Raw genomic sequence first — 16150 nt, 5'->3', positions numbered from 1 at the left:
CATTTCTTCTTTCATTGCTCATTGCCTTCCTCCCATGTTAGTCTGTTGCCAGCTTACAGAGAATAAATCACGTTTAACAGCGCTGCGGTAACAGTCTAACAGTAGTGTCGTTAGTGCGAGCAGGTGAGGCTTTGTGTTTGTATTTGCAGAGCTCCGATCACAACAATGTGGTCATATTTTGTGACCACGACTCACCAGTGCAACTTGGAAATCTTGGCAATATATGAACTGGAGAACTGTTTGTTCTCAGCTCGCAGTGGATGAATCCTCGTACCGCGATCACGAGACTAGCTGTGTAAAGGCAGGAAAAAGAGCGCCTGAGAGAAGTTTAAACCGTGCTCGATACACCTGGACAATCACTGAACAATGCAGATGTGAATGTTGGGTTGTCTGTTCAGGAGAGTTACAGAAATTGCAGGATGCAGCCTTTCCAACTTCAACGACCTACAGATGTTCAACCATCTGACAAGCACTTCTTGTTGGAGCGCTCTGGTGAGCTAATGTCTGCGATGGAGACACTCTGGTGCACAAGGCCTGATGCTGTGCTTGAATGGTCCTCATCAACTCGTGCACTTGGGGAATTTTCAATTTATGACAAGAATTTACACTTGAAGCGACAACATGCCAACATACAACAGCAGTTACCGGTTTGTGAGTTGCGTAAGTTCACTTCCACTCATGAAAACAGCCTCAAGCATTTAATGAAACAGGTTTCATACAGACAGGAACAAGTCAGATTCAAGGTCTTTTAAGTATTTTTTCAAATACTTATTTATCCCTTTGCAACCTGAACAACTTGACTTGATTTCTCTCATGAACATGAGAAGGCAATGAGAAACTTCTGGAGAAATGACCAAAATATTATCAAAAAATTATTTAAAAATACAAGAAAATTACCTGCAGATCTGCAATAATAATAATAAGAAGAAGAATACCAAAATAAACAAGGAAATGGCCTGAAAAAGTGCTTAAAATAATTATATTCATCCTGATAGAAACTTTTAAAAATATGATTATGATAGATTTCAAAGGGTTAAAAGATAAAATTGTTTTCTCCACAACCATTGGTTGCAAAAGAATTGTGCAAATTCATAAATGGTACAAAAACATGCCTCCAGGGCTATCTTACTATTTATCAACTGGTTATCATGTCATGTGATTGGTAGAGGACAAAAAAGCAGAAAAATATACAAAGCAAAGCGCCCGCTGCAACTGACAAACAGCTGCAGCATCCAGAGTCAGACAAACACAGCTCATTATTTACTGCTGAATTACAGAGTTTACCAACCTCGTGTTGCTCTGAGCTCATTCGACATTAGAAAGTAGATGCAAGCACCATCATTCTTGGCTTTCTAGTTTAAAACATTTATCTAATATGTTTTGTGAAATTGTTCATCAAACTGCCTGATTTTCAAGGTATTCCACTATTCAAACTGATGGGTCTCAAAATCAAGCACTTTAAGCACAAATTACAAACCTTGATAAAAAATTGCTAAAATGGTTCCATTACACAAGCTGCAGGTGTGATCGCAGGTGAGACTTTTCGAAATGTATGCAGCACGAAAGTTAATTTGCCAAACTGTGAAAGCCGAGCACAGCGTGAACCACCAAGGCTTCAGACCACAAAGGCCACGGCACGCAAACCAAACACAGCAGAATGATTTTTACACCTGAAGCCCCCCAGTGAGGGTTGAACCCCAGCAAAGAGCGCACATAATGAGTCCTGCTCATCAGCGATGCACTGACCCAGGACGGATACACGCACACGCACACACACACACACACACACACACACACACACACACACACACACACACACACACACACACACACACACACACACACACACACACACACGCACACAAAGCACCCCCCCACCCCCGTGTGCCTGTGGTGCCCGCGCCTGGTCACCTCGCTCTGGGATCAAAGGCAGTATGTCGTTTTAATCAGTCCTCACAGTGGGCAACCCCATTAATTCAATTCTATTTCATCAGCGGTGAGCAGACCACCAGAGGGGTCTGTACATTCCTGGGGTCCCGCCGTCCAGGAGTAATCCTATCTCTCAATGACCCCAGATCAGACTCTAACCCCGTAATTGCTCGGAGACCCATTTGGGTTTTGCACGCTGACAGAATTGCGAGGTCTTTGCGGGAGGAGAAACAAAGACAGACATAGCTCATTTTGTGGACACGGCAGGGGAAGTCAAGCAGAATTAATGATGTCGTATATCAAATAATTCCAGACCATCAACCCCCCACTAAACCAGGCCACCGAACGTACGCTCAGTAAGCCGGGGACACTCGGCGTGCTCTGCGCGGGGGCCACTTTTGTAAAATGGCAGGAGGCCAGGGGCCAGTCGCAGCAGCCTCATACATGTTTCTAGGATTTTAGGACATTTCTCAGATTTTAGGCCTTTTCTTAGATTTTAAGACATTTCTGGGGTTTTAGGACATTCCTATGATTAAGATTTTAAGGTAATTTCTAGGATTTAGGCCATGTCTATGATTTTTGAATGTTTTTTGGGATTTTTGGACCTCTGTCAGGGGTTGCGGGTGATTCTCCACTGGCACTTTTTTTAATAAACAGCTTTATGTTAATGCTGATTTGTGCACTCTGGCACCTTATGTATACTAAATGTACAAGAAAAATTCCCAGTATGAATCTTTTTTTTATATTGTGAATTAGAAAGTGACTGAGGGGCCACCCGGCACCCTATCAGGGGCCAGATTTGATCCGCGGACCATAAATTAGGTATCCCTGCAGTGCGCTGTATCAAATGATCATTGCATGCTGAGATTGGAAAAGTAGATTTTCTCAGGTTACACTAGAGAACAATTTATTATTCTTTTGATAAAAATAATAATAACGTTAGTGAAATGACAATTGTTCGGGATTGTTGCTATGGGAAAACAGGTATACAATAAAATGATGAGGCAGACTGACTCATATGTTATTGTGCTTTTGTATCACGCTGTGTGGCTTGCCTGTGGCATAATAAAATGTTTATTGGGACATAAGATAATGAGCTTTTCATATCTTACCGTACCTTTGGTCTCTGGTGGATGGGGATGCTCATCACAGACAAATTAGATCTTTTGAGTATTGCCGTCTACACCTGCAGAAACAAAAACAGTTGGTGAATACGGTGAGGCTTTAAAACACAAATGAATATATAAATCTGGCCCTAATATTCTCACCATCTGTTAATTAGGGGAAAAAAATCAGGCAAGCCTTCACTCAAAAGAAATGCAAAAAAAAACAAGCCATTCATGTGTGGAACAATCTGCATCAAGAGATTTATTAGTGTATTCTTTGGTCTGGAGAACAGATAAATGACTCCACAGAGAACGACGCTTCTGTGCAGAACCTATCAATAACTCTCCAACTGTCCTGAGAGAACATCAGAGGTCAACACGCCGGATAATTCGGCAGCGGAAAAGGTCAGACTGAAAGCATATGGTTGCAGTTGGGAAAGCTCCCAGGGATCGGTCGTAAATGAGTGAAAATAAAAAAATTACAAAATTATATGCAAAACTCAAGGCTGTGCTCTTTTTAAGATGACGACAAAAGGAGAGGGCTGACACTTCAAAGGCCCTCATTGTCGAACGCAACAACAGCACTGGTGTTTGTTAAAAAAAAAAGAAACAGCGATCATCTGACTCCACTGCGGTGGCAGCCTTTGGAAGTCACCACATCTCGCTCTTTGTGTGCGTCTGTCTGAGTATGAAAGAGTCTTGTTTGCAATCAGTGTACAAGGGCACTTTTTTGTTGAAAACAAGTGCAAAAGAATCCTGGCAGACATCCTTTATGGCTTTGAATTATGACTTAATCACAGCAAATGAAAGGAATGAAGATCAATGTGGCAAATACAAGGACCGAATCTTTAGTCTGGATCATTTTGATGTTTTGGCGATTTGTTTTTTTTCTCTTTCTTACCTTACCCTGGACAAAATACAAGTGACATTTCCACTGCAGATAATGACCAGTGGAAACATCAAGTATTTTTAGAATCCCTTCACAATCAAAGAGCAAAGGGGCTCTCTTTCTCAACTGAATAATACAAACAGAAATACCTCACAGATAAGGTAAAGATATCATTTTCCTCTCTAAAGCAGTTTTCATAAACCAGAATGCAACATAGCCGTGTTTGACTCCAAAGCCGTGAGAGTCAAATCACGCCCTGCGGGCCAAATTTGACCCATGATTGGGTGTCAGGTGCCCCACTAACTAGGGTAGCAATGGTCAAAGTATACTGGGATATGAAATTTGACATTTATCATACCATGTACATTTACTTATCTATGATATTATATATCATAATGTTGCAACCCTCCTGCCAACCAATTAATAACAATAAAGTGATTCCAGGGTTTCAGATGCTGCCATTTATTGATTTTTTGTTTGTTTTTTTGCCTTCATTTGATGGGGGGAGGGGCAGTAAAAGATCACGTACAGCCACTGTAGCAAGGATGTAGCCTTTGTACATGGAACATCTGCTCTACCAGGTTAGCAATTGGGTTCCCCATGTATTGATTTTTTTTATTTCTACAGCTGGACCGTTGATTAGTAGCGCTATTGAAATATATATTTGCTTATTCACTGCACCACACTCTCGGAGCACAGAGCTTACTCTAGGCACAGACAGAGCAGCAGAAAATCAGACGTGATGAAAGTTAAACTGTACAGTGTATTGCGTTGGTACTAAAAGTCTCTCTCTCATCCATCCATCTGATCTAACCAAATCAAGAGATCAGTTATCAACCCCATGACTAGATTTAGCAGACTGAAGTTCGGAATCGAATACACGGCCACTGCAGCAGGGACATAGCCTTTATATGTTGGGCACCCGCTTTAACAGGTGAGCTGTTGGGCGCTCCATGTATTGATTATTTATTTTTAGAACTGTACTGTTCATCTCATTGGGACTGCTATAGGATTATACATACTGTTTTTTTATTCACTGCACCACACTCACGGAACGCAGAGCATACTCTGGGCACAGACAGAGCAGCAGAACATACTTGAATTGTACCCTGCTTTGGGGTGGGTCTAAAAGTTTGCTTTCATTCACCTCTGCTCCTCTCATCTATCGATCTGATCCGACCAAAGCGACTGATCAATTCTCAACCCCATGACTGAATTTAGAGAGGGGACACATAATACTAATAAAGGGACAAATACACTGGACGGACAGACAGACAGATAGATGTGTACCTGCGTACACCAGATCTGTGTGGAGTTGTGACTGGATATGCCCTTTGGCCAAGATGAGTAATGACAGCGAACGTAGAAAAGTTAAAAATGAGCTGTTCATTCATTATTTGTTTTTATTAAATGGTGCCAGGATATCTGTCATTTTGCAAAAGTGGCCCTGAGGCAAAGTGAGTTGAGTATCCCCGCTCTAAAGACTCAGGCTAAATCCAAATGTGAGGACATCACCACACTTTTTAGACACACTGACTTTGTGGATGCGCTCTCGGGAAGTCTGTTTAAGCTGCGGGTTGTCCAAATCCACAATCCATCCAGTCCACGAGGGATCTCAAGTGGACTTTCTATGGACTTCCAGAGAGTCTGCATGGGGACCTCACCCAGTTTTACCGAGTTTTATTATCTACAATTAATTTCAATACTGCTGTGATGTACTTTTTCCAATTGCGAACTAAAAGAAAAACAACCTATGAATGTGCAAAAGAACTACTGCATTAAAACATCACTTGAATGACGCAGGCAGGGTTATCGTGCTGTTTAATTAAGTACTGCAGCGTACCTGTGTCACCAGGGTATGTGTGCAGGCATGCACAACATTAAGTTGTGACTCATTTCAAGAGCAACAAGTCTAAGTGCTGTTCATATAGAGAAAAGTCTTCACACAGTCAGTTATAAATATAAAATGAAAGAATGTTTTGCTACCTTTTCATCTTGACTAGTTAACAGCTATAGCCTGAAAAAAAATTATTCACTGTTTGGCTCAAAGGCTAGTGCTGGTAGCTAATGGCAACTGCGGGATGTTTTATTGCATGTTACTTATAGCATGAGTTGACGTCACGAATCAATCAGTATGAAAGTTGTATGTATATAAAATTAAACTGTATAATGCAAAGTGCAAAGATTCTGTTTCCGCACTTGGATAAAAAGTGGCATAACATCATTCCAGTGCTCCCTGGCAGCACTTCATCTCTGCACATATGCCAGAAATAATATTCAGCCACATCATGACACAGAAATATGTACAAGTATGGGCTACAGAGGAAATCAAATTGCATTTTATTACTGCAGCCTGTCCTATAAAAGCCGTGCATTGAAACACCAGGTATATAGCCTTAAAGAAATAGCCCAAACACAACAAAAGGTCTTCCAATGTAAGTAATATCCAATTTATTTCGTCATAGTCAGGTCCTTTTTTACAAACATTCCTGTATTTGAATCTGCGTCTCCTATATGTTCTATAAAAATGTATGAATATCATTTTGTCCACTCACAGAAAAAAAAGCCTATACATGTGATTTACATCTTATCTGCAGGGACGGATGAGCAGAAACTATTCATCAACTTGCGTGAGGAATATGACAGCAGCAATCACCGTGTACATGACTGAAATGTTTCCATGGCAACGAGTGAAACAGACTCCAGGCTTTGCAGTCTGGCGCCCTCACAGACGTTATGCGATGACACTGAACACGTCACAGACGATATGTACGACTGAAGTTTGCAAGTCCGGAGGGTGGACATTTGGATTCAGCCTGTGAATCCTGCTTTTCCTCTCACTCTGCCTTCGATAGGACTACTGCTTTTTCTCTCTGCGTACAGCACGGACACTCAGCACGCTTTGCTTAGGGGGCCAATTTAGCAAAATGACAGAAGGCCAGGGGCCAGTCGCAGAAGCACCATATATGTTTCTCTAGTATTTTTCAAGGATTATGGGACATTTTTAGGATTTTAGGATTTTGTAGCATTTTGGACAACCAAGCTCTATCTTGATGCTATTTTATGCACTCTGGCACCTTATGTACACTAAAACCACAAAAACGATTCCCAGTGTAAGTCACTTGACTTTTATTGTGAATTAGAAAATGGTTGGGGGGCCACATTGCATACTATCGGAGGCCAGATTTGGCCCACAGGCCAGCTGAGTATCACTGACCGACACATAAAACCCACTGCTGAAACGCTCTTGGATTTCTTGAAAGTCATTCTGGGAAATGTAGGCATCTTGATACTGGAGTAGAAATAGATGAGAGGGAGCAAAAAGGTCAATTAGAGCCACTTCAACAGAATGAAAAAACTCATCAGGTGCTACAATTTGATGAAACACGGCAGTCTGAGAGAAACCCTGGTGGATTCATTTTCATCTTCTCAAACTCCCATGTAAGACTGCATGAAAACTTATGAGCAAGGCACTGACAGGCTTTGATTACACTGGACAGTTAGAGTCATACCATTTGTGTTTGACGTTTTTCTGACACGCAGGTACATTTCTTTTTGCTCTTGCTGCCAAAAAATGATTTTAAAAAAAAAGAGTAAGAGAGTTGAAGGATCTGCTCTCCTTCAAAATAAAGCACTGACGCTATAGACAGCTCTCAGGAGGGGCTACAGAGTAGCAGCGCCGCACGTCTGAGGCAAAGCAGACAAGGAACCTTTACAAAAAGTGAAATGTTATCGAATGCTCATTCATCATGTTTTGCTGACTCCACTTCCAAGTCACACACATCAAGTCGGACTTAATAGTCTGCAGAGCGTGATTTTGACTGCATTTTTCCTTTTAAGATGAAAAATGGTGGGAGAAAGTCATGTTTCTTTACTCTTGAAAAAAAAAAGAAAGTCAGATTTCCATTGTGATGATTGTGCAAGAATGGAAACAGCTACCTTGCCAAAGCTTCCTCGAGAGGATGATAAAAAACAGTAGCCCGCTGATATAAAACCAATTCTTTCCACCATCAGTTTATGGAGCTTAAAAGCTGCTGCTGTTGCATGGAGAGCCAGTCGAGAAAAAAAAAGAAATCTGACATATGGTTATTTATGTAACGCTGCCAAAATAATACTAAGTGAAATCTCATTAAAAGTTAGTGTCCAACTGTGCATGGATGAGAAATATTTAAAGAAGTTATGATGGATATTACCCCCCAAAAAATGATGTTCTGCTGCTCTCTTCTCTTCATCACATGACAAAGTGTGACTATAATTAAAACTACACCCATTAAAACACTCATAATACAACTTATAATGACACAGCAGTTGACATAAATGCACCAGAGAGCATTGATTTAATGTAGCGGGTGTCTACATGTGTCAGACACTTAAATTTAATGCTTTTTAGGACCTTTGTAAGATCATCTTTAACCAAATTTTTGACAAAACATCTTTTCTTACTCAAGCATAATATGTCAAAAAGAAATTAGTCAGAACCCTCTCAAGTCGGTCTTTCTCTCGTCTTGACACTCCAACAAAATTAGGTATGTCTCGTCACAAACTGCTGCTGAGAAAAATAAAAACATACTTTGCCTGTGCCACATTCAGGGAACTGCAAAAACCTCAGACTTTAGAGAGGGGACACAAAGCGGAATAAAGGGACACACATGCATTTAAAAGAAAAAAAAAAGGTTTGCTGTTGTCGTCCCCATCAGTAGCTACCGTTATACATAGATTTGAATTCTGTATGAAAAACTAACAGCAAAATGGCTCAATTGTTAAATCTCAACTATTAAGCTGCACTATCCAAAAGAAGTGTCACAAAAATTAAGTTTCAAACATTTAAAGAACTGCAAAAAAACTGTAAATTAAAATCCAAATACTGTATGATCAGTTATTAAACTGAGCTAGAACATCGTTCAGAGTTGCGGTATGACATTTTTTTTAAACTAGAAAATGAGTTGAAACCCTGCAGGAAAAATGTTTATTTGCCATGAAATTAAAGATGTTTTCCATTAACTCCACACAAAGCGAAATCATTAACTACCTCATTGACTTCTCCCTATAGATTTATATTTGGTCCCCTCTTCGTCTAATTACCTACTTCCACATCCATAAAGAAAAACATGCAGAATGACTCGCAAAAGTCACTAATGAAAGATATATAAAATGAGAAACCGCCACAGTAAACGATAAGTAACAGATAAATACTTCATAATAAGTGACGGATAACGCCTCAAATTGAAAACATTAATCTTCTTTCAGGATACGGATAAATGTGGAACAATGAAACTTTGTGATATCACTTTTGGGGATTTGCTGCAGCATTAACACATAATCAAAGAAACAATTTCAATTTATTTCGCTCCAGAGGCCGCTCCCTCTCTTACTCGCAGGACCGACAGAAAAAAAAGTTGTGCCATGGCAATTATTGTAAACTTGTCAAAATGAGCCCCAGCAATGAATCATCTATGTAATTATCGATTGATTGAAGGAGCTATCTAACTGTGTGAAACACTTGGAAGCATAATACATCAATTTTAATGGCATTTCTTAATCAGAATGCTCGGCAATCAGCAGAGACCAATTAGGGCCTGAGAGATAGAGACCCGCCATTAATAATCAAACTTGGCTGCTCTCACATTGCTTCCATTCTCAGAAGGCTGTTGGAGCCCTTTTAAAGTGGACTAATCATTTCAGGGTGAAGGTATTAAAAACAAAGCCAGGGTCTGCAAACTCTTGAGTAGCTCTGTGTCCGACAGACTGCTAAATAACCACTGACTGCACAATTACAGATTAAAGCCATGATATTCAACTCATGGCCTATGGGCCTCATCCAGCCCCCAAAAGAGTGCCTAGTGGCCCCCAACAATTTTCTAAATAACAATAAAAATATTTTGTATTTTGACTGACAATAAATTGCCAGAGTGCATAAAACAGCACCAAATTGAACTTGTTTATCAAAAAAACTGCTAGTGGAGGATCCCCCGCAACCCTCAACAGAGGTCCTAGCTAAGTCACGAATGTCCAAAACATGCTAAAATCTTAGAAATTTCCTAAAAATTAAAGAAATGTCCTAAAATCCTAGAAACATCCTAAATTCTTATAAACATGCTAAAATCCTAGAAATGTCATAATATCCTAGAAACCTCAAAAAATCACCCTAAAACCCGAGAAATGTTCTAAAATCCGAGAAACGTCTTAAAATGCTGGATATGCTCTGAATTCACAAGCATCCCTTAGTCCTAGAAATGTTCTAAATCCTTGAAATGACTTTAAGTCCTAGCAATTTCCCAAAATTTTAGAAATGTCCTACAATCTTAAAACCATCCTAAAACTGGAGAAACATCTTAAAATCCTGAACATATTCTACAATCACAAATGTGCTGAAGTACTGGAAACGTCCTAAAATCCTAGAAACATCTTAAAATCCTAGAAATGTCCTAAAACCGCAAGTATGTCTTACATATTACTATTGTCCTAAAACCCATATACATCCTAAAATCAGGGTGTTTTTAAATCCTATGAATATTCAAAAATCTAACAAATGTCCTCAAATCCTTGAAACATGTACAAGGCTGCTACATTTGCCCCCTGGCCTCCTTTCATTTTGCAAAAGTTGCCCCAAAGCCAGTTGAGTATCCTCTGGTTTAAAGATTTCTCTCATAAAAATCAAAAAGGCTTCTTTTCCAATGAATTTGTGTCCGGAGAGCGGGAATGGATGGGCCTGTCTTACAAATGCTGAGAAATAGAATTGTCTGCTTGGAAGAGGCTATAAAATTACACCCAGGCCCACGGGCATGGAGCAATGACAGAGGATCACTTTACAATGCCACCTTCAGCCACCGTCTTATTAACATTATGGTCACTTTTATCGCGGCCAAATGTCTGTGTGTCTTTGAATACAACAAACAGCCAAACCGCGACGCATAAAATATACGAGCTGCACAGAGACCGAGTTGGAGCTTTGCCCTTCATGTCCTTCCAAGAAGGAGTTTACGTCTCTCTGATTTTTCACTGTTCATTTCCTTGGCTGCAGACATGAGCAGCGATCGCCTGACTTTTAAGTCCACTCCAATGAACTGTGAGGATGTAAAGAGAGGTTAAGTAACTGTGTTTTTCTATTTAAGCTGAGGAAGCATTATGAGCAATGTCCCTGTGACTTTGCTCATATGTTCCCCTACACGCCAAGGACGCAATGTGAAATTCTGGGCCGATACTGGTGTTTGTTTGTTGTGTTGTTTATTCTATTTTTGTTATTAATTTCCCCTTTGTGCCAGGGAAACAGAGAAATTACTATTTTTTAAAAAAGTAACTAAACTGCTTTAAAGTCTTTCCTTAAAGTCCTTCTGTTCTAAAGCCCTTCATTATAGGAACACATCATAATGTAACTCACTGCAACCTCCGTTAGCTGTTAGTTTCAGTCACCAGCCTCTAACAGCTAACGTTAACTAGCTCTCCTCATGCCAATTTAACCCTTAGGGCCCGCTCTAATATTACACACACTCAAATTGCTCTGCTCACAGAAAGTGCTTTTCAAAATAACACTTTAAAAATGTTATACATTAATATTACTTGCACATTGTATTTTAGACTTATTGTAAAAGCTGAGCTGGAAATCCAAAAATTAAACAAAAAACATACAATCTTGCCAAAATTTTTGCCATACGCATAAACACAGCCAAAAATTTTTTTAAAAAATGAAGAATGACAAGCGTGTAAAATGTGCCAAACAGGGTCGAACATTACAGTTACAGCTGAAATTACAACAGAAATAAACAAGTTCAGCAATTTCACATATCTCCACAGTTCAAATAAATTGCCAGTTGTCTACCCAGAAGTTGCTGTTGTTGTTAACACAATGTCATGGAGATTTGGTCGAAAGTCCAATACCGATGTTCAGACGCATCCCTACTAGACACAAGTGAATGTGACAACATACAGTTTTTCATCATTCACTGTGTATCAGTGTCAACAGCTGGACCCCCCTGACAGACAGACAGCGTGCATTTCAGCAAACAGTCTGCAAATAAAAACAGCCTGTCTCCATTATTATATGTCACCAGATGTCGAGCAGTAATTATTTAATACAATTAATGACCCTGGTCATTGTGCCGCAGGCATTTATACGGGCAAAGTCTCCTGCCAACGTGAATTAATCAAAGCTAGAGAACATGCATCACAGCATTAGGTGGCTGGGATGGGGCCAATATTTTATAAGCTGCTCTAGTCCTTGGAAGGAAACATGCAGGCGAAGGCAAACAGGTTGTAAATAGGATGCTAATACAGATGCACATCACACCTCCTGCAAACACATGATTTATGTATCCTCTTAACTCAAAAGCCACCTTTCAACCAGCACTGTTGGAGTATGCAAATCAGACGTGGCTGTAAGTCGCTGTTGTGTATACTTCCATTAAATGTGAACTATTTACATATTCGCTCTTTACTGGAGATAACTGATTTGGAGTTTTACAGTCGCAGAACGAGCAGATCCCTTGAAAACAAAATGCATGGTTAGAGGATAAAGAAGCAGTGATATAACGAGGTGCAGGCAAACAAAAGCCTGTCAGTTCTGGTTATTCTTTATTATGTATAATGGTTATAATGATTTCAGAAGATTACTGGGAAAGCCTGCTTGATGTCAAATATTTAATGTGCTTTGTTTTCTCGCAAAGACGAATGATAAAATCAAGGCGAAAACACTCCACAGTGAATTTACCGTAGCACATAAACTATATACCGCTGTTATGTGGTGGCACCACTCAAATGACAGTCAGCTTAAATAGTTTTAATGTAATTTCCCATGCTTCTGAGAAGAAAGGCGGGGGGAAATGAGTTCAAGTGACTTCAGTGACCGGTGAAATTTGTTTTCCTCTTGAAGTAATTTGAAGTCTGGTTTGCCTCAAGCGTACAGAGCTGGTTCAAGCCTGACATTCCACCTAGAAACCTGTTCCAGCGGGCCGCTCTTTAAAGCCCCGCTTCTCCTCAAGGCAGATTCAATTATTCAATTTCAAATAAATTATTACATAATACATCCATGTCCTTCTAGGGGCCAATGCACTCTTAAATAATGTCTGGTACACTCTGCATTTTTAACAGCCCAGACATACCTAGAATAGATTTTATATTTTATTATAGATGATGTTTATTCCAAAGTAGAGATAAGATAGTAAAATACACCTTATTAAAATGACTAAGGTTCATAAAAGTGATGCCAGGGGAGCTGTGGCTGTTGGGCAGCCTCAGAGCAGAAATACTCCTGTAGCCAGGCTTAATGGGAGCCAGCATAAACAAAACATGGCAGCAGTTGTGGTGATGGTAATGAGCTGCAACAGGGATACTCAACTAATGGCCCACAGGCCAAATCTGGCCCCTGATAGTATGCCGGGTGGCCCCCCAACCATACTATAATTCAAAATAAAAAACTTTTAGTAAACATAAGGAGCCAGAGTGCATAAAACAGCATCAAAATACATTAAAAAAAGTGCCAGTGGAGGACAACCCCCAACCCAACACAGAGGTCCTAGCTGTGAAAATCTGAGAAATGTCCTAAAATCTAAGATACATTATAAAATCTGAGAAATGTTGTAAAATCCTAGAAAAAACCCTAAAATTCTAGCAACCTGCTAAAATTATGGAAATGTCCTAAAATCCTAGAAACATAATAAAATCTGATATATGTACAAAATTCTAGAGATGTCCTAAAATCCTACAAACATCCTAAAATCCTAGAAAAATCCTAAAACAAGAGAAAAATGCAAAAAATCCAAAGAATGTCCAAGAAATGTCCAAAGTCCTAGAAATGCTCTAAAATCTAAGACTTCATAAAATTCTAGAAATGTTGTGAAAATCTAGAAACATCCTAAAATGCTAGAACGTCCAAAAATCTTAGAAATTTCCTTATATTCTAGAAATGTCCTGAAATCCTAGAGACATCCTAAAATCGTAGAAATGTTACAAAATTGTAGAAAAATTCTAAAATGCTAGCAATGTGCTAACATCCTAGAAATGTCCTAAAATCATAGACACATCCTAAAATCTGAGAAATGTAAAAAATTCTAGAAATATCCTAAAATCCTAAAAATGTCCTAAATCCTGGAAATGTCCCTGGGGCTGTTGCAACTTGCCATTTCACAAAGTGTCCCCGAAAAAGCAAAATGAGTATCACTGAGCTACAAGATACAATTTTCCATGTCCATGTTCCCGTCTCCTCCCCCATCCATGGAGCAAACCTGCAGCGTCATCGTATGGGGCTAACAGGCTTAACCTGCCCCCCGCGGAGCCTCCCACCACACTGCAGACTCACAGACCTGCAGGGGCCCCAAGATGAAGCCCTGCAGGCTCAGAGTCCTAACCAAATCCTCGCCCTTCTGTCCCCAAACATGTCAAGTAAATTTAAACTGTGTGTATTCAAATTATGGTAATGGCTTCAATTTTTATTCTGTGAAAGGCTTCTTTTTTTTGTAGGGAAACCAAATATTTCCAAACACCACATGAAATGACACTGGGTTAAAGCCATGGGTAAATTTGGAATTGGGTCCTTATCTGGTAAGTATGGCCCTTGGCACTGGCTCTTGGTGTCAGCTTGCTTGCTCGGGGTCTAATGAGTCCCAGCATTTTGTTGGGCAGCGCAGCTTGGCTCTCCTTCCCGGAAAGCTGATGGACTACATAGAAAATATTAAGGCCACAGTAACATTATGGCGCAGACTAATGCACGGCTCTCTCTAATGTGGCATGTATGTGCACAGTATGGAGCTGGATCCACAAGAGTGTGCACTTTACCAATGCTGTTATCACAGGCGAGTTTCTTTTATTTTTTGGGAAAAGGCATTTTTTTAAGCGAATGGATTGGATAAATAAATGATAATCGAAGAAAAATCTGCTGAAACTATATTCTTTACAAATATACATCTAAATCAGGGTTTCTACAGCTTAAGACAAGTTAGATTTTTAGACTTTTTTATGATGCTCCGATTGAAATTTAAGACCAGTCTTACAAAAAGCAAAACTGGAGGAAAATACACAAACTGACATCAGTTTCTTAGGTAGAGTTTTGCCTAAATGTTAATTGTAGGTGTAGATCTGTTGCTGCTGACCTGGGTGCTGTTCTCAGGAGATTATTTTGAGATTTTACAATGTTAGACAAAACACTTGATAAATCCTATTTTCCAGGTCTCTGCTTTTTTAAGACTTTTAAAAGATTGATTAAAGACATTTTAATACTAATTGAGGTTGACTTTTCTAGATTAATAGATTCAATGCCTTTTAGCAATTAACTTTTTCTAAGGCCTTTAGCAAATGTTTAACCAAAACTGAGACTTTCAACATCATATACAGAAAACTGATTTTAAAAAGTCAAGTGAAAATTTCACTAAAAATGAATAACTAAAAATAGCTTCCTGAGGTTTTACAGAGTAAAAATTCCTCCCATGCTGCAGTTTAATTGCACTTTTTAATTATTTAATTCTATTGGTGATGATTAAAATAAAAAGCAGATACAGATTATCAGCAAAATGCCAAATACTGGCCCTGATAATCGGCCAGGCCAATGATCTGTCAACCCCTACATTGGAGTTTCCCGTGAGTTTCACCAATCATAGCAGTCCACAGCATAACGTCATCAAAGATGCAGACGTGCCCAAAAAACCACACTTAACAAAAAAATTAGAGCTATAGACAGTGCCATTCCCTGATATTCTGCTTGGAAGTGGGGTAAACTGTGTTGCACTATGTGGTACAAACAAAAATCATAAGTGAAACACCTGCAAAACACACCTGCCGAAACTGGATGAAACTTGTGGACAACAAATAAGACAAATCACCATAACACAGGCTGTAGCATCCAGATCTACTGCAAGCACAAACATACTCCAAATACTTCAATGATATACCATTCAACTACTATGGTAATTCATTAAAATAGCCAATTTTTTTATCCTCAAAACCCATTAAAAATAATTCAGCAACTACAATAGAGTGCCATAGTTTCAGACTTATTTTAAATGGCACAAAGTAAAACTTAAAGGGCTGCTACCGATTCGAATCTCCGCGGACGTAAGAGGTTCACAGCTTAGTGCATTCTGAGACCATTTGGGTCTCTGCACAGGGAAACTGCAGGCTTTTTAGAAACTTGATACCAGCATCACTAGCCCTTCAGTGACTGTGTTCAAGAGGGCAGCTGAAGAGACTGCCTTTCATAGTTCACTGATCTCTAAAGAGCTCGGGAAGCACAGCGTTTGCG

At 39.5% G+C, this 16150-nt stretch overlaps 1 protein-coding gene across 8 annotated transcripts in view; it reads right to left on the bottom strand.

Moving 5' to 3' along the window:
- Positions 1-16150, bottom strand: part of klhl29 (kelch-like family member 29) — a 380738-nt gene that overhangs the window by 336518 nt on the left and 28070 nt on the right. For 4 of the 8 annotated variants that reach the window (XM_088089183.1, XM_088089186.1, XM_088089184.1 and 1 more), the window contains one exon: positions 3042-3115. The gene's annotated coding sequence lies outside the window, so the exon portion shown is untranslated. The remainder of the gene's footprint in view (positions 1-3041; positions 3116-16150) is intronic. The other 4 variants (XM_042503866.2, XM_042503868.2, XM_042503869.2 and 1 more) reach the window with 1 other exon arrangement.

Source organism: Plectropomus leopardus, chromosome 16, assembly GCF_026936395.1.
Source record: "Plectropomus leopardus strain MGB_pleo_1.0 chromosome 16, ASM2693639v1, whole genome shotgun sequence".
NCBI classification, from domain to species: Eukaryota; Metazoa; Chordata; class Actinopteri; order Perciformes; family Serranidae; genus Plectropomus; species Plectropomus leopardus.
The sequence above is the reverse complement of the archived record's forward strand: the minus strand, read 5'-3'. Positions and strand labels throughout refer to the sequence as shown.